Source organism: Trachemys scripta, chromosome 1, assembly GCF_013100865.1.
Source record: "Trachemys scripta elegans isolate TJP31775 chromosome 1, CAS_Tse_1.0, whole genome shotgun sequence".
Taxonomy (NCBI): Eukaryota; Metazoa; Chordata; order Testudines; family Emydidae; genus Trachemys; species Trachemys scripta.
Window position 1 is genome coordinate 4,506,911 of NC_048298.1, and position 19,787 is coordinate 4,526,697.

Below are 19,787 nucleotides of genomic sequence, written 5' to 3' on the forward strand. Positions count from 1 at the left end.
TGTGCTGCCACAGGAGCCATTCAGCAACAGGGTGGCCTCCTACATGGCCAGGGGGCTCCTCCTCCTCCTCCTCTTTGTTGTCCTGTTTGGGGGGTCTCTGCTCTATTATCCAAACTGTCACATTATCCGAATCCCTGCCTTGTCACCACCATGAGATATAAGGAAGAGATTTGGATAATAGGATTTTGAATAAACAGGAGTACGCTGTATATCTTTTTATTCCTTCATCTGCTATGCCTGTTGGTCGGATCAGAAATTGCATTTGTAGCTACCAAACGGCATCTTCTGGCATCATAATCCTGGGCAAAGTTGCTATTCTTGAACAGCTGCTACTGCTGAGGAGGAAGAAGTCTGGCTTTGAGATTTGGAAAATGAATATACTCTTCGGACTGGCTTCCAGTGGTGGACAAAGCTTTGCTGCCGAGCTTGCTTGGTGGCAGCATTTCACAGATTTTTACAAACAGCAGTCTGAAAAATAATTTTCAGGTTTGGATTTTGATCCAGGAAACAGCAGAGTGAGCAATTAATATCTTCAGAGTGCCAGCAGAGCTCTGGTGAAACGTACGTGTGTGTGAGAGTGTGAGAGAGAGAGAGAGAGAGAGAGAGAGAAAGAGAGAGAGACTTGTTTGGTGCTTTGTAGAGATAAAGTTGTTTGCAGTGCTGTTGTAGCCATGTTGGTCCCAGGATATTAGAGAGAGAAACTTTTGTGTAAGCTTCAAAGCTTGTCTCTTTCGCTAACAGAAGTTGGTCCAATAAAAGAGATAAAAAGGACATTTTTCTTTCTGTCATTATTTGCCATTAAGCTGCCAGATGACGACAGACCATGGCAGGTGGGAATGTGGGTGGAAAAGAGGGAAATAATGCTACTCTTGAAAAATCGTCTTTTTTATGTATTTCTTGTGGTTTATTAATTTAATTGAATGTTAGGGAGCTGGGAGCTGATAATACTGAAGTGAAGATCAGTGGTGAAAAGCTAGTAAAAAGTGCATTTTAAGGGTGGATTTGGAGGAGGAGTGTGTGACTGTATGGTACCCTGGAAGAGGGAAAATATAACCATACCTAATGGAGATCAGTTTAGGAGACTAAGCTGTGGTAACAAGGTTTATTTTCTTGCAACCTTACGGAGATTTCTGGGCCCAGTCACACTTGTAAAATGCTTTGAGAGTCTCCGATAAATTACTGTATAAATGTAGCCTTGCTAATTTTTCTGCTAGTCATAAAGGATTGTTAACACCAATTTGTGTTGCTTCCAATATAATACTAATAGTAAATATTTGTATAATGGTAGCTTCTAAGGGCCCAGGTTGGAATTTTGGCCTGAATTGTGCTTTGCACTATATAGACACAAAAAAGAGACTGTCCCTGCTCTAAAGGGCTTACAGTGCCAATCCCTCAAGTAACCCAGGGTTATTTCCAGTCCCTGGTCTCAATAGATGTGGGTGGACAGCCCCAGTCTGTTTGCTTTTTAAGGTGAACTGTAAAGTTTTGCTGCAGTTCTCTTTATAAGATTATAAGAGAGAACTGTAGTATATGGCTATTGTTCAGAAATGTCATTATTGCAGTATTTTAGCAAAATGACCTCCTTAAGATCCTGAGAAATTTGAGCTATAGACATGGTGGGTTCCTTTCCAGAGCCAATGCCCATGCAAGTACCATAAACAATGCGCGGGAACATAGGGAGTTTAGAACGACATGTTTTTTCAGAGAAACTATGGAGTCTGCAGCTCAGTCCTCCGAAGTTCTTAGGAAGGTAGTGACCATTTCAAATGTTGTTAAATTTATTACATCTTAATTACTATAACTTTTCTTTTGAACTGCTCCCCTTTCCTTACAAATTGTCTGTTTAGACTGTGCAGGGCTGGGACTTGTGCATAGAGCTCTAAAGTGCCTCTCACAATGTTGGCATTGGACAAAAACGATAATTCACTGCTCTTGCCCAGCCTATTATTAAACAGTCCTTGTAGATGAAATTTTTGCTGTCCTTTTTCATGGCTGAGCCCTATGTAGAGAGTAACTAAGGGTACCTGGATTGGCGGGCAGTGATCGATCTATCAGGGATCGATTTATCGCGTCTAGTGTAGACGCAATAAAATCGATCCCCGATCGCTCTGCCGTCGACTCCGGAACTCCACCGCAGCGAGAGGCAGAGTCGACGGGGGAGCGGCAGCGGTCGACTCGCCGCCGTCCTCACGGCCAGGTAAATCGACCGAAGATACGCCGACTTCAGCTACACTATTCGCGTAGCTGAAGTTGCGTATCTTAGGTTGACTTGACCCCCCTTCTCCCCCGTTAGTGTAGACCTAGCTTGAGTCACTAATAGAAGTGGGCAGGAAATGGCTTTCCCAGCCTATGAAAACTTTCAAGACTTCAAAATATCTTGTTCCTCATCAGACGAAACAGACCTTTTAGAATTTTTCAATGAAAACAGAGATGTACCAGTCAGCCACACCCCCCTCACGATAGCCAGTAATGCAGCAATTTGGGCACTCATGTGAAAGACCCAGTTTCAAGTCCCATATCAGCCACAGTAGGGACTTGAACCACTGGACAATTGGCTATTTTGTGTGCATGCATCTCTGTGTTGCTCGTTTTGACCAGGAATTCCATCCTGGACCTAAGGAAACCATTTCTCAAACTGGGACGTTCCTGCTAAAAGTTTTGGTTTCATCAAATTGACGTTTTCTGATGGAAAAATTATTTTGAGGTATTCCAACCAGCTCTAGTCATAAAGGCCTTGTTTATACTAGCAAGGGTTTTATGATATAGCTATATGGGTACACCTTCCTAGTGGGGACACCGCTTATACCAGCAAAAAACCTTTTTTACTGGTATAACTGTATCTACGTTAATGCTTTTGTTGGCATAGAGATGTTTAGGGGTGAGTTGTTTTTGTCCACTCCTTTTCCCCCCCCCCCAAAAAAATAACAAAAAAAAACAAAAACAAAAAACGTAACTATGCCAACAAAACTTATAAGTGTAGATCAGGCCTCACACTATGATCTGACTGGTGTGTATGGGAAGTTATCTGGACAATTGTTAGTGCCCCCATCTTTCAGAGCTTGGCCAACTGTCTTGCCAGCCAGCAATTGTATTGTTCTAATTATAAGGTACATTATTGCAGGAGTCTCATGTGCTGCTTGTTGTTTTAATAAGTAGTTTCAAGTAAAATGTTTTTCCTTTTGCTCTACTTTTATGTTTTTTCTCAGCTGCTAATTTCTCTGATTTGTTGTTGGCCTTGGCAACTGCCAGCTATTTTGTTGCATCCATAAATAAAATTATCACTTTTAAATGCAAATTGTTGGTTTTAAAGCATATTTGTGTGACTTTAAGCTGGATTTAAAGGAGCCAGATCAGTATTGCTGGGGACTGAATCCTCTGTTCCCCCACAGAGCAGGTACGAGTGGGCAGCTGCATCTCAAGCTTCCCCTATACTGTCCTATGAATATGCCTCAACGCTGTTCCATAAGGACCATCTCTAAGGGCTTGTCTGCATGGGAAAGTTTTATACTGGCATAAGATAGGATGGGAATTTAAATTATTATAGTAAAATCAGTGTAACTTTCTGTGTATCCGAAGAAGAGGGTATTCACCCACGAAAGCTCATGCTCCTATACATCTGTTAGTCTATAAGGTACCACAGGACTCTGCTGCTTTTACAGATCCAGACTAACACGGCGACCCCTCTGATACTTTCTGTGTAGACATTCTTACTCTGGCACAATTGCTTTGGAAGCAGCTTAAACTAAGGGCAGGTCTACACTTAAAATGCTGCATTGGCGCCGCTGTAGTGCTTAAGTGAAGACGCTTCTACACCAGTGGGAGAGCTTCTCTTGTCAGTGAAGAAACTCTCCCGCTGACATAGTGCTTTCTACACTGGGGGTTAGATTGGTATAACTGCGTGTCCTGGAGTGTAGATTTTTCACACCCTTGAGTGATGTCGTTATACTGATATAAGTCTGTAGTGTAGACCTGGCCTAAGATGAGCAAGTGTCTACACTGGGAGTTCTACTGGTATAACTATACTGATTTAACTATAAGCTGGTATAACTGGTGAAACTTTCCCATGTAGACAAGCCCTAAGGGGAGTAATGGGGAGCCGAGCAAAGTGGTTGTCTCTCTGACTCATCAGTCCTTGTTGCAGTTGTTGAGACTGCGAAGGGGCCACTTGCAGTGGTATTTGAGATGTAAACTGTTGTCCACTGGACTGAACTGCCAGCTTGTTTCATACAGGTTGCTGAACAACCCCTGAGGTGGTAATGACTTTCCGTCAATAGTTACCTGAGCTGTAGTCTAGCATAGGGATGAGATTTTGTATCATTACCAGTCTCTGGAGCTATTGAATCCCCACTAAAGACTGATTTTTTTTTTTTACTGTTTTATGGTCACTGACCATATATACAGTGAAAGGCTTTTTGCTTTGTTTTGTTTTTTAAAAAGTGTAGCTTGGCTCAATTTAAGAACATGCCTTTTTTCTTAGTGAAGACAGTGCCTGGCCTGGTTCCCAAAAAGTGTTCTGTGGGGCACTTGCTGATAGTCAGCAAAGAGCTGACTAGTCGCCACATGATACTGCCATACTTAGTTTCTACAGCTTCTTTGTAAAGCGGAGCCTTCAGGCACATACAAGCAGCAGGAAGTAAGGGGGTGGGGAGGTGGCAGCCGGCAGCTTAGCTACATCTATTGGGGCTAACTGCTCTCACAGGTCCGAGCTACCACTGGAACTGGAGGTAGCACTACCAGCCACCAGTGAGGACCAGGTGGCTCATACAGTGGATCAAGGAACAGGGCAGCATGTGTTGGAGAAGAGAAGGAAACCTGCCAGGGGAGAAGGGGACCAGGCTGCAAAGGAGCAAGGTCAGATAGGAATGGGAGACGACATGATGTGTAAAGAGGATCATCTTTAAAGGAGTAAAGTTAAAACACACAGCGCAGCATACATAATGGTTTTCTAACATTACTTTTCCATGTATGTAATGTCTGTATCTCTCAGAGACCGTAAAGGGGAGGGTACACTGAGAAAATGTAGACTGCACTGGTTCAGATACATTTGCTTCCAGATGCTGCAGCCTGGAATGCCTGTTTTTGAGCCCGCGTACACGGGGTAAGCGTTGCAAGGTCAAGGAGTTGCAAGCAATGGTTTCTTGCGGTGATTTTTTGCTTGGTTAACGCAATCTTCACACACTTGATTTGCATTGTGGATCAGCTGCTGTTCAGAGGGCCAAATGTGAAATTGCTTTGTGGTCCCATTTCTTTGACCACCCTTGACCTATTAAAAAGTTGGCTTCTGTAACTGTCTGTATCAAATGAACTTCACCTAAGGGTAAATTTAGAAAACCTGTCAGCTTTTATTCACAGGGTTCCCAGCAATAGCCTAGCCTAATGCCTATTTAATAAGACCTGTGTCCCCTCAGAGCACAAGAATCCGTGCCATAATCTGCAAAGATACTCCATAACAAGCCATGCTAGGGTTGAGGTGAATGCCATGTGTCTGGCTTGCTTCCATTCCTTAGTTACTTGGAGCCAAGTGGTAACTGACCTGTAACTCTCAGCATAAGGCAAGATGTTGGGGGTGCTGAGTTGGGCTTTTGTTTGTAGACAGCAACATTAGTTCTAGCTTCACAGAAGAAAAGCTTGAGCTGGGATTTTAAAATATAACTGTTTAAAAAAATTAAATAAAACCACCTTAAATATGCTGGATATTTAAGAAAATCTAATTTTATCAAAATTTTAAAATGCTGGTTTGTGCCTTTTTAATTGGGTTCTCATTTACACCTAAATGCAGCTTGACACAAATCACAAGTAAAATTAATCTAGTAAATAAATGCATCATTCACCATTTTCTAACAATATAAAATTAAGAATCTGAACAAATGTATGTTAAGCGTTATAATTGTTTAGATAAATGTGTATAGATATAGGGTGTCCTCCTGATTAGCAAAAACATGTACCAAATGTAACGTAAAGACTACATTTAGTTGCAAATCAACATGAATGGTTACCAATAAGAATCAGACTTTCATTAGGAAAATAACCAAAAAGTACAAATGCAAAACAAGATTAAAATGGATTATCTAAGGTTTCCTGCTTCCTGATTTAAATTCTGACTTAATTTCATGATTTAAATAGTTTTGGTTTAAATCAATCCACCCTGCCTCTTTTTAGCAGTTCATACAGAAGCCAGATTTTCAGCAAGCTGGCAGAAGTTGCATTTTACTCCCTCCTGTGCTTGGAGTTGGAATTTCCAACTCCTGTCCTGTCCTGCCATTGGTGACTGGAGCTATTCGAACTGATGGCGTCAGGCTGAAGTTTGCATGGAGTTGGAGAATAATGTATACATCAGAGATTTAGTATGTGAGTTGTCTAGTTTTAGCTTGGGTTTTGGCAATTCTGTTTAGATATTGTTGAGCTCAGTTACACCTTTTATTACACCTATTGTTCTGGTGGAATGGAAGAAGCAAGTAGGTAGGACTTGGAAAAAGCCTCCTTAAAACTTACCTGCTTAAGAAGTAAAGGTAGGCTGCAGTGTAAGCACAGGGTTAGTGTGACTTGAGTCTGTGGACCCTGGGTTTGCAGGCCCAGAGCTTGAGCATCCACGCTGCATATTGACCCTAGGTTTAGAATTTCTGGACCTGGGCCTTCCCCATCTATGGCTCCTCTAGCCCCTGGTTTGTGCTTCACTGTGTGGGAAACTAGACTGTTTATCCCGCTCACTAAGGGAAGTTGTTGCAACCTGCCAAGTTTTGAACAGATCCTGCTAAGCAGCCATCTTTTGGGTTTGCATGCTCCCGGCAACTAGCCCAACAACATGGAGGAGTCACCATTTGAAGAGCTTCTCTTCCTTGCTCTTTCGCTCCCGTTTCAGCAAACGGGCAGAGCATCCATGAGATGCTGGTGGACGTTCCGGCAGTGGTTTCTGCCCCACCAAAGGTGCCTGATGGAAGAGTAGGAGGACTATACAGACATGGAAGAATGGAACTAAGCAATGCTACTCACGACTCTTGGTGTAGCCGTGATGCCTCCTGCATAGGTAGTCTATTCTCCCCTGTTAAAAATGCCTGCTTTGCCATGCTCACTTCCTACCACAAAACTCTGCATATTTTACTTCACATTTTTTGAAAAATGAATGAAATTTTGCCTCTAAATAAAGCAATTCTGCCCCTATTAATTCCACCACTTGTCAGATAATCCAGTTTTGCAACTTAATGACTGCTGTGCCTAATAAATGAATACTTAGATCCCCAGACCAGTAAATATTTTGCACTTGTCATTCATGAATCTGAGCAGGTACAGGTAAGAAGTGGGTGAATATTGCATCAAGTGCCGAGAGGAAATGCGACGTGACCAAGGTGTGCTGAGACCGTTGCTGATCATGCTGACCGATATTGTCTCTTCATTTCCTTGTACTCTCCCAGCTCTCTGTATCCATCTGTCGTCTCTTGTCTCCTACTTACATTGTAGCTCTTTGGGGCAGGGGATGTCTTTTCGCTCTCTCTGTGTATCGCGTAACACAGGGGTTCTCAAACTGGGGGTTGGGACCCCTCAGGTTATCGTGAGGTTATTATAAGGGGGGTTGCGAGCTGTCAGCCTCCACCCCAAACCCTGCTTTGCCGCCAGCATTAATAATGATGTTAAATATATTTAATAGTGCTTTTAATTTATAAGGGGGGGGAGTCACACTTAGAGGCTTGCTATGTGAAAGGGGAACAGGAGTACTTGTGGCACCTTAGAGACTAACAAATTTATTAGAGCATAAGCTTTCGTGGACTTCCGAAGAAGTGGGCTGTAGTCCACGAAAGCTTATGCTCTAATAAATTTGTTAGTCTCTAAGGTGCCACAAGTACTCCTGTTCTTCTTTTTGCGGATACAGACTAACACGGCTGCTATGTGAAAGGGGTCACCAGTACAAACGTTTGAGGATCACTGGAGTAGCACAATGGGGTCCTGGTCTATGACTAGGGCTTCATATGCACTACAATAATATAAATGATAACTAATTGCATAGGCCATGGAACAGCTTTCAGGTAACTATATTTTTTGCTACTGACCTGAGTTAGATTTGAACAGGTGATCTGACTGTTTCAATCCCCTTTTCATTTCTCTGGACTGCTCAGCCCTTCCTAGGAATAGTTTGCAAATGTATTTATACAGTTCCCCAAATGTGCATAGCACTTCGGAGAAATAAGACAGTTTCCCTGCCCTAAAGAGCTTACTGTCTAAATTGACAAGAAGAAATCGAGACGTTTTGGTAAACATTGTGGTGGGGAGGAGAAGGGAATACAGGGCTTGTAGCATGCTGATCATGTGTTTGCTTTGGTTAATGAAGCACCTCTCTTGTTGGATTAAATTGTTGTGTTTTTAGGCTTATCCTTAACACAACTTGAAAGTGTTAAGTAGTGATCTGGGATAGAAGAGCTGACTAGACAGTAAAATGAAGAGCAAAAACATGGGTACAGATTTAGAATGTCCATGTCCATTATTTATTCTAATGATGTGTGTGCTGTTTGAATCGGTGAGTCTCTTCCTGTTTCAAGTAATGATTCAGCAAAGGGCCTTAAGCCTACCTCTACTTAGGCCATCACTTAAGCAAGTACTTAAGTGCTGTCCTGAACAGGAATGTTTTCTTGAATCAGGGCCTTAATTAATAGTGGTGCTTTCCTTCATTTGCTGCAGTTGTCAGACTTGTGGTCACTACACTGGATTTTAATTTCTGTTTTTGTTCTTGCTGACTGTTTTCAGACTCCTTGGGAGATTGTGTAGCCGCTAGCAGGGGTCAGAAGCTAACCTTTTCACTTGTCCCAAGAGAGTAAGTGCTGCCGTGTCCAGAGCTTTCAAGCTTTCCATTGATCACGTCAGAAGAAAGCTGCAATAGGAGTCGTGGTATTTGTAACATTTTTTTCCACAGGAACACGCCAGCTTGCAGGGCCCTAACTGGTGTCAGTTTGGTTAAGCTTTACGAATCGAATTAAAAGTAGGATTACTTTGTTGGGGTAAACCTTAGGCGGATTAGCTATTTTATCAATGCCCTGTGTATGTATTAAGTATTTATATACCTGTCTATTGCAAAGCACCTTATTGTGAGATATAAACAGGGGTTCTCAAATGTTCAGTATGGATCACGTTTTATTACAAAGGGTATCTTCCCCTCTCCCCATTTGCAATCTCCTAACATCTCTGTGGCAACTACATTGGATAAGTAAATTAATGGAGATGTCCTATCTCCTAGAGCTGGAAGGGACCTTGAAAGGTCATCGAGTCCGGCCCCCTGCCTTCACTAGCAGGACCAAGTACTGATTTTGCCCCAGATCCCTAAGTGGCCCCCTCAAGGATTGAACTCTCAACCCTGGGTTTAGCAGGCCAATGCTCAAACCACTGAACATTGGCCTGCTCAAACCACTGGGCTATCCCTTCCCCCAGGGGAGCATTTAATTCATGTTTAGCTATCTTTTAATGCAATGCAACAGCTGGAAATGAGGAGAGCCAGGACTATGTGGCCAGCAAGTAATTTCTCTAAGGCCTTGTCGACACACACAAGTTTTTACAGCTTTACGGGTATCATGAAAGCAGTACAACCCCCTAGTATGGATATAGTTGCACTGGTATAAAAGTGCTTATACTAATATAGCTTTTTTTTTAATATGGTAAGGAGAATAGAGGTGTATCTGTATAAGACAACTTTATACATACTCATAGACTTTCAGGCCAGAAGGGACCAACATGATCATCTCGTCTGACCTCCTGCACATTGCAGGCCACAAACCTCACCCACCCTCTCCTGTAGTAGGCCCATAACCTCTGGCTGAGTTACAGAAGTCCTCACATCTTGATTTAAAGACAGATGTATAACTGTGTCCACACTAGGTGGGTTGTACTGGTGTAATTATATTGATTTTAAAAAAATGCACACACATCCCCCAACTAACATAGACTGTGTGGAAGAGAGTGAGAACTCTGTTTTTCTCTGACAATTGTTACAAAAACGGTGTGCATACCGGGCCTAAAAGTCTCCGTATAGACAGTAACCTCTGTCTTAGTTTTATCCCTTAGAACTTTGTCTGAAACTTCTCGGAGGCTTCCACCGTCCCTTTCTTAACCCCATTCTTCAAACTCTGCATGCATTTGAGCTCTGGTTGTGAATAGGATAAATCTGGCTAGTGACTTCCTGGGTGACTTGCATTGGTTGAAGGCAAATGGACTTATCTCCTTTCTTAGATTAATGGTATGTAACTGCCCAACTTGAGTGTTGCATTGGTAACTTAGCAGGAGTCCTCCCCATTTCAATAAAAGTCACATGCACAGCTGTTCTTCTCTTTAATGTGTTGGTATAACTGTGTGGAGACTAAAAGCAATGCAATCTGTTCAAAGTGGAGCTCTGTGTATGCTGGCATTTGTGGGTGTTGCAGCTCCAGAATAAAGATGGAGGCACGTGTTTTAAAATTCCATGAGCTGCACTTAGTCAATGCCTGGTTTAGATACGTTGCTTGCATATCCGTATTGTCTGTTATATATTAGTTGATTGCAGACAGTTCAATAGCTGTTTTCTAAACTTTTTTTGTTTAAGGACCTTGGGTCTGTTTGCAAGTCTCTTTATCTTAAGCATTGATACCAGTAAGGGGCAATAAATGTCAGGTATTTTCATGATGGAATAGATTGTTATAGATGGAAACTCATTATGAGATTCCAAATGGTTCAGCTATTAAAATGTCTGTGCAGAGGTAGTTGAAGGGAGTCTAATTGCCTCCCTTCCCACGTTCTTCATTAGCATGGACTTTCACTAGGCATTTCATTACCTACCCCCCACCCACAGCTGATTGTTCAGACTCCATTTCTACAATTAACTGAATAGGTCACAAGCCATGTAGATGCAGTCTCTTTACTAGTTAGAACCAGAACTATGTACTAGGAGGCCTTTTTTTCTAAAATTATGCCTTTGAATGTACTTTACCTTTGCAACACACCCATAAAAGCCTTAAATCTCTTCTCCAAACCAGTTCTTTTGAATATCATAAAATACAGATTGACCCTATGTGGGCTGCAAGAGAGGCTTCTCTGTAGTGCTCATCATGCCCTGGAGAATACTGTGCAGCAGCTCTTGAATTATCATAAGGAGGGGTGGTACAGATGGCCATAGGTCTCTTCTGTGTCCAGCTTCTAGGGGCTTGTCTACACTTAAAACACTGCTGCAGTGCCTCTGTAGTGCTACAGTGAAGACACTACCTACGCTGACGGAAGAGGTTCTCCCATCGGCATAGGTAATTCACCTTTCCGAGAGGCGGTAGCTAGGTTGACGGAGGAATTCTCTCATTAACCTAGCGCTGTCTACACCAGGGTCAGTTTAACTGCATTGCTCAGAGGTGTGGATGTTTCACGCCCCTGAGCAATGTAGTTATGCCTACCTTATTTCCTAACCTAGAGCAGGCCTACCATTCTGTGAGAAAATCCTGTCATGTCTTGTAGAGGAGCCCGTATGAAGGGAATACTGAAAGTCTTTTTCTGTGCTTTTTAGCAGCTGTAAAAGTATTCTGTAAATTTGTTCAACAAATGTAAACAAAAGAGAAGCTTGCTGCTGATCAGTGTTTGATGGGTTGTCAGTTGACATGCAGATGGCCAGTGTTCATTAAGTTTACACATTAAACATGTGGTTTGATTCTGTTCCTAATTCCTAGGAAGTATTTATATAAGGGAAAATGCATACTGATTGCATGTTAAGATTATTGGGGTTGAATTTTAATGCGCCTGACGTTTTGTTCCTTTTTATCTCTTGGCAATGTGTTTTGGGAAGTTCTCTATTAAAAATAATATGTACCTAGTTTTCACATTTTTTCTAAAGCAGTTACACCTCTTGTCAAGCATACGGAGAACCAGACTTCCAAATCATAAATATTCTGCAGCCTCTGCCTTAATCCACCAATCTGGATTTGTCTGCTCTTAGGTATCCTGAAAGAAAACTACTTCTTGGCACCTTGAGGTACCATATAATTGTGTTGCCTGCTCTGAACTCTTGCTTCAGTAGAATCCCAGCAGCTGCAGCTCTGCCAATCTCATGGAAATAGTCAATACGAAGATTAGGAGATGATATACTCAACTAATGTCACCAGCATTAAAGAACTTATCTTTTCAATGCCCTTCTGAGTTAGGGAAATATTATCCCCATTTACAGGTGAGGACTTGAGGCACAGAGAGGTGAGGTGACTTGGCCCAGGTCCTACAGGAAGTCTTTGCCTGCATCTTCACTGCAAATGCAGCTTCCAGCCTGAGTTACAGTGAAGTCTGGGCTTTAACCCCATATCCCCAGCCACATAAGCCAGATCAGGTTTATAGCACCTCTCCAATCCTGGGTTAGAGGCTTTTCAGTGTGGACAATTACGGGAGCTCAGGTTAATTGTGTAGTACAGACATATGCTGAGTGGCTGAGCCAGGAACTGAATCTAGATTCCCAGAGCATAGGTCACATGTTTGCTGCTAGTATGTCATATAACTCTTTAATCAGTTCTTCCGAAGCAAATGTAAGAAAAAAATAATCAGTTATGGTTGTATGAAGGGCAAAAATTAGGCCGCAAGACCTTTCTGGTAGTGAGATGTATTTTAAAAAAAGCCCACCTCTAAAAATGTAAAACAGTATTTGTTTTTTTAAAAAGTTGAGGGTTGGGGAAGAGAAGGAAAGATAATACGGTGTTCAGCCGTGGGGGGCTTTAAAAACTTTTAAAAGTCAAGAGAAAGGAAATGAGAAAAACTTCCAAGGGAAGTGAGTTCTACACCCCAGGATCTGAGACAAGGAAGTCTTGATCATGTACCACCAAGAAGTGGGTGGTGTCTGACTGCAGCTATGTATTGGGTCAAGGCAATAATCTTGAATACAGCCAGGGTCTGTATTTTAAAGACTTTAAAAAAACCAAATAAAAGTAATTTAAAAATATTAGACTGAAAAATATTCCAAGGGAAATGGGGGCAAGTCCCATCGTTCAAGACACTTAATTGGGCAAATACTAAAGATGATATACTTGTGCTTCCTTTATTTTATCAATCCAGAATCCTTTTATGTCCTTTCCAGCAGTGGAAGAGTTGGGGGCTTAGGGTCTCAGGTTTGTTGTCTTTGCTGAATGGAGGAGTAAAGAGAATGAGTAACCTTCATGACTTGCTTTCCAATGTGCTCCAGAATTATCAGAAAGAGAGCCAATATCTGAGCTCTGGTCTTCCTCTGGTCCATCTTTTATCTCTGTTCCTCTCAAAATCTGGAATATAACCCTTAAACACAGCCTTTTCAGCCTATAAAATCGGGACATCTGGTCACCGTATCCATGCCTTTCCTGTACAGTAATTCTACAAGATTCAGGGGAATGTCCAGTAGTCTTCTGTTAACAGGGAAAGTGAATGTTACTGACTTGTGGGTTTTAGGCAAACTCTTAAAGTTACAGTTTTGGAAAGTATAGTGTAGGCTAGCCCGCAGAATGCGGTTCTCGTGCTGCACGTGGTTCGTTAACGTGTCTCAGGTGGCTCTTTGCAGCAGCACATGATAGTAAAGCACTGTGTGATTTAACTATTAACCAATCAGGATGCTTTTACTACAGTATTAACCTATTGTAGTTGATAAAATAATAATTCTTGGTCAGTCATTTTGCAGCGAGAATAATATATATATACTTAGGGATGGAGATAATACTTAGTCCTGCCTTGAGTCAGGGGACTGGATGAGAAGACCTTTCGAGCTCCCTTCCAGTCCTATGGATTCTATCGATATATCTATATAAACTAAATATTTTCCTTTTCATACTGTTTAAATATGATTATATAGCACTATAGTAAATGAAACAATGAATTCACATTACTGTGGCACTTTTGGGTAATATTGATCGCTAATTTGGCCCCTGAACCACTGAGGCCTGAGTATCACTGGGGTAGGGATTGTCTTGCTATATGTTTATCTTTTATTTATTTTTATTTGTATTACCGTAGTGCCTAGTTCAGTGCCTAAAACATTGTGGGGGCTTCCCCAGTATAAATATTTATTATTTCTCTAGCAGCTAACAGACAGGAAAGAAGACACAGTCCCTGCTCTGAGGAGCTTGCAATCCCAGGCTTCAATCCTGCAAAAACTTAGAAATGTGTTTAACTTAATTTGTCTTCAGTGGGACTGTTTGTGTGCCTGAAGTTCAGCACACACAATAGTCATGTGAAAGAGCTGTAAGTGAAGAGACCTGATCAACACAATATCATGGAGTACGTATTGCTAATGCTTGGCATGCATAGCATGTACTGGATTTGTTTAAAATGGTTTTCCTATAACCACTTTGATTTTATTTTTTTCAATTTTAAAAAATATTAGAGAGACAGGAATGCAAGGAGACAGTTAGTGGAAGAGGGGAAGCTGAAGGAAGTGAGCTGTTAAGAAGGCAGTGAGAGGGCACCCCACTATAGAGAGGAATGTGGGAAAAGGTGTAGCGATGCGAATGGGAGGAGACAGTGTCTGATAGGTGAAGAGATCGGTAGTGTGTTACTTCCTGCAAGGATTTGGGCCCAGAAGCCCTGAAGCCAGAGTTTCCAATTTAAATGAGGCGATTAAAATGACACTGCAGAGCCTTAGTGTTAAACATTTTTGTCTGTGTTCATCCTCCTGGGTTTACACAAAGAAGATATAAATTATGGCTGCTTCAGCAGGACAGAGCAATTGATGCTGTAATGCTTGTGTGTGCATTTGAGACTGGATGGAGTTCACAAAATGTAATCCTCTATTCTCTATCTTTGAGGGTAGGGGAGAGAGTTTAGCTGAGTGTTTTTCTTTGAATTCTCTTGCTCTTTTGAGCTCTCCTGTATTTTCCATTGGGCTCCTTATAGTTTAGGAATAAAATGATCTGAGCAAATTGGAACAGTAACATCAGCAATAGACTTCTGTGTTAGTACCAACTATCTCTATTGAACTAGTGCTGCTGTTAAAACAAGTGTCTGTTTTGGTTTCCTAATCAGAAAGGTTTGTCCCTCGATTCTTCTATATGTTCTAGAGCAACACATTGTTGCAATTCACTACTCATGATAATTTTCTTGCCTTTACAGATATAATTGGGGTTTTAAAATGCTTAATTTGGAAATTCCCACTGATTTCCCGTGCTCAACTCCCCATTAAGTAATTTCCTGGTGTGAAAAAGCCAGTTAAACTAGTAGGTTACGTTTCATCATAGTGTTTGTCCCTGTTTTGGGCCATTATTTGTCCATTTCATAATTTTTTTAGTTCTGAGAGGCTGTGAAAGTTGAAAAACAGAGTCTGAATTAGGTCCTGAAAGAGCCTCCAAAATATTTGCAATCAGAGCAACGCTCTGAACCTACATACACTAGGGCTTGGTCTAGAGTACAAAGTTGTGTCACAGGTGCCTTTTCCACCACAGGCTTGCATATGTTCACACCCAAATTTCACTCCTATCAGCATAACCCAGACTTTGTCACCAGAATAAAACCATCTCCCTGGACAACTCAAGTCCTCAGCCAACGTACTTCCACTGGCAAAATGCCAGCATGGACACTGCATTACCTGTGCTGGTAAAACAGTCCTTTTCCCCTCACCCCACCATCCCTCTGGATTCACTGCCCCTGCTTGGTAGGGACCCTACCATCACCTCCAATGTGACAGTGAACACGTTGTGAGATCCAGAGGAGAGAACCTCAGCAGTGTCCTGCAAGGATGAATTCATAGAAGAGGGGGATGTAGACCCCATGGAGAGCCAGGACCTGATCCAGAGAATGAGCCCAGTGAGGCAGGGGAAGAGAGCACAGGTAGGTGTATGGCTGCCTGATTTTTTTAAGTGCATATTTTTCTTCACAATGCCCAAAACCTTCCCCATATACTGTTCCCCTCTTTCAAAATGGCGCCCATTGATGTGGTCAGAGAACAAAGGAATTCACTTTTTAAATTAGCTAGTTTATTTTAAAAACATATATTAGCAATAAAATAAGACTATTAGAATCATTTAATAGCCGATGTGTTTTGGCATCAAGATAGAATTTCAGCTATCATAAAGCACTAACATATTAGAAAATTAGTTCTTTACAAACAAAGATAGTGACACTGAAACCTGAGCTTAAACATAAAGGACATAGGAAACTAAAAATATCCCTTCAAGGCAATCCAGTGACTATCTTGTCAGGATACCGTTTTTTTAAAGAGTAAACTTTTACAGTAAACATGTAATATAAAAATTGCAAAAGACATAGATTTGGTTTACAAGTCCCGTTTTCCCCGGTCCAAAACAAAGTATGTTCATGTTGTGCTCGGACAGAGGTAGAGGTGGTATTCTTGCCTCGGGGGGTTCACTTGCAGCGCTAGGCAGCGGGAACAACCCTTGTAGGGTATTTTGTTCAAGGAGATACTCTGATCCTTACCCAGACATTTCTAGGAATGGCAGCCTTGTTCTTCTCCCCTCCCCCCCGCCTCTCCTGCCCCTGATAGAAGACCTTGCCATATCACTCTGCAATGACTCCAGTGGCACCATGGCAATAAACATTCATGTGGTGTATGGACCAGGGTGATCTCAAGCCACCTGGAGCAGTTGCCTTCTCTGGGCCTTTGTCACCCTCCAGAACAATGCATCAGCCATTATCACCACTGCCTGTAATAATTTTAGCAATATTTACTGCACTATCCCTACACTCAGCCCCTGGGGCACCCAGTATCCCCCACCTGTCCCCTTACGGAGATGGGCTTACAACAGGACTCCCATGCTACTCCTCAAGCCTGGAACTACAGAGCAGTCCTGAAGCAAACTGTCCTGGAGCTAGTCTGGTGCTCTGCATGTTTTATAAAGATCATTATGGGAAAAGTTTTAGGAAGTTTTTGAGACATATATTTTTCTTTCTGTTACCACTGTAAATCTAGCAATGTGTCTATTTGTTTATCAGCCTTCTTGGCCAGGCTAGCCTTAAGAAGCACCCCTTGCAAAGTTGCTGAAAGTCTGGCGTTGATCAGGAGAAGAAAGAAGCGGACAAGGGAGCATATGTTTTCAGAGCTTCTCCAACTCTGAGGCTGCTGACTGGGAGAGTAGCGATTGGAGGGTAATGCATGATGGAGGCTGGGCAGAAGGACCAGAACTGGAATAATCATATGCTCAAAGAAGGCAGAGAAACTGAGAGGTGCAGCAGGAAATGCCCCAGGACATTGACTCTGCTCAAACAACAAATAAAGATGTTGCCAACTATTATGGAGCAAAATGCCCAAAGATCTCCCAATCAGCTTTTACATGCGATGGACAATTTGATGTTCACAAGACCACACACCAAACAAGGCACCAGCATAGCCTGCCATCTTATCCCTACCACTCAACAGTGGTGGAAATAAGGAAAACTATGACTATAGGGGTGGATCGTTGGTCTAGGGGTATGATTCTCACTTAGGGTGCGAGAGGTCCCGGGTTCAAATCCCGGATGAGCCCTATAGGGGGAGGGATAGCTCAGTGGTTTGAGCATTGGCCTGTTAAACCCAGGGTTGTGAGTTCAATCCTTGAGGGGGCCACTTAGGGATCTGGGGCAAAATCAGTACTTGGTCCTGCTAGTGAAGGCAGGGGGCTGGACTCAATGACCTTTCAAGGTCCCTTCTAGTTCTATGAGATAGGATATCTCCATACATTATATTATTATACATACCCTGATCTGCAGGATCAGTCAGCAAGCACCTAGCTCTTTACACTTTTATTGTATATATTAAAAAGCAAAGCTCAATAAGGTTTAATTTAAGGTTTTATAAGTGTTGGTAACCCTCAGTTTTCTGTTCGACTGAGTAATAGGCATTTATCAATACACCTCTACCCCGATATAACGCGACCCGATATAACATGGGTTCGCATATAGCGCGGTAACCGCGGGGCTGCGACAGCAGGGCTCTGGTGGCGATTTAAAGGGAATGGGCTACCCGCAGCGGCCGGAGCCCGGGGCTCTTTAAATCACCACTGGAGCCCTGCTGCTGCTACCCCGATATAACGGGGTTTCACCTATAACGCGGTAGGGATTTTTGGCTCCCGAGGACCGCGTTATATCGGGGTAGAGGTGTACTTAAAAAACAAACAAAACAAAAAAACAAATTTAAACCACCTACACCCAAGCAGCACACTGCAATACCATGGCATACCTTAGTGATCTTTTAAGGCCTCCTTCAGCCATACAGCTCCTCAACAGGCTTGTGTCTCTGGCGGTTTAAAATCAGCAGGCAGTCTTTCCACTTCACCCCTCCACCTTGCTGGTAATGTTTCCCCCTTTGCTTCTCAACCTTCAGCAAAAACAATAGGAATATTTGCTTGGCTGCGATCCACCGTAGGTGTGTGAGATCACCAATGTCCTTTGTCTACCAAATGTGTGTTCAACAGTTGTCCTGTATCCACTCAGTTAAATCTCTCCTTGCTGTTGTCCAGAAGTCCGGTGTATGGTTTCAGGAGCCAGAGATGCAAAGGGTGGGCTGGGCCCCCAGGATCACTGTTGGTATTTCAACCTCACCAATGTGAATATACTGGTTTAGGAAGAATGCCCCTGGCTGCATCTTTTGGAAACATCCTGTACTCCTAAAGATCCCAGCATCATGCACCTTTCCTGACCTGCTAGTGTTAATGTCAGTGAAATGTCCTCAATGATCCACCAGCTCTTGCATAACGATGGAATCGTATACCTTTCTATTTATGTATTTGGAAGCAAGACAGGGGGAGGGAGGTGCACTATTGGGATGTGTCCTATCAATTACCCAACCACAGTTCGGAAAGCCCATTTCTTCCAATCCGTATATTTCCTGCACATTGCCAGAGCCTCTCAATCCAGTGCAGCAGGGTGTGTTAATGGCCTTGCACACGTGGATTACAACTACCCCATGGTGGGTTTTCCAATCCTGAACTAATTACCCACTGACCAACATCAGTTTGGGCTTGCAGATGTCCAGAGAGCAATCATCACCCAATTTTCCACTGTCAAAATAGCTGTCTTTCTGGTGTGTCTGCACTTAAGGGTTGGGGCAAGCTCAGCATTCAGATCCAGGAATGTGGCCTTCTGCATCTGAAAGTTCTGTAGCCACTACAGATCTCCACCATTCAGGGTTCATTTCTCATGCCCACAACTACCATTCCATCATATAGAGGTGGTCAGTGAATGCTTGCAACACTCTGATTTTTTTTTTTTTTGAATGCACTATCTGCACTATCCACTCCTCCTCTGTGTGTCCTGTCTCATTTTCATCACAGCACCATCGACCACTAGTGTAGTAGTAGTCATTGAAATTCTACAAATATAGAATTGTACACCTTGTCTCCAAACAGAGCCGAGAACTCCACTGGTTCTGTTCAGAATCTACTTTTGCCGGTGAGAAGGCAGAGAAAGAAAAGCAGTGGGAATTTTTTAAAAGGCATGAAAATTATGGGCTTGAAGAAACATTATGGATTAGGGGAATGGGAATGATGACCCCAAGTTCCCATAATTGCCTGAGCCCAGTGCTGGTAACCCACAATGCACTGCAAAAATGTCCCATGAGGCACTGTGCTGGACACTGGTGCGGGGGATGTAGCAGTCCTTCTGTTGACACAACTCCTCGCAGTGAGGTTGCGTGGCACTAGCAAAAGCAGCCAAGTGTACATGCACTCAAGTAACATTGCAATGTCAGCAAAAGTTCTGGTGGTGAAACTTTCTAGGGTAGATGTGATCCAGTGTTACTGATATATCTGTAAAAAGCAACAGAGGGTCCTGGGGCACCTTTGAGACTAACAGAAGTACTGGGAGCATAAGCTTTCGTGGGTAAGAACCTCACTTCTTCAGATGCAAGAAGTGAGGTTCTTACCCAT

At 42.6% G+C, this 19,787-nt stretch overlaps 1 protein-coding gene and 1 non-coding gene across 2 annotated transcripts in view; both read left to right on the plus strand.

Annotated features, from left to right (window-relative positions):
- Nucleotides 1-19,787, plus strand: part of AHCYL2 (adenosylhomocysteinase like 2) — a 176,916-nt gene that overhangs the window by 41,969 nt on the left and 115,160 nt on the right. The window lies entirely within an intron of this gene.
- TRNAP-AGG lies at nt 17,337-17,408 on the plus strand. Its single transcript has one exon. It is a non-coding gene; the product is annotated as a tRNA-Pro (tRNA).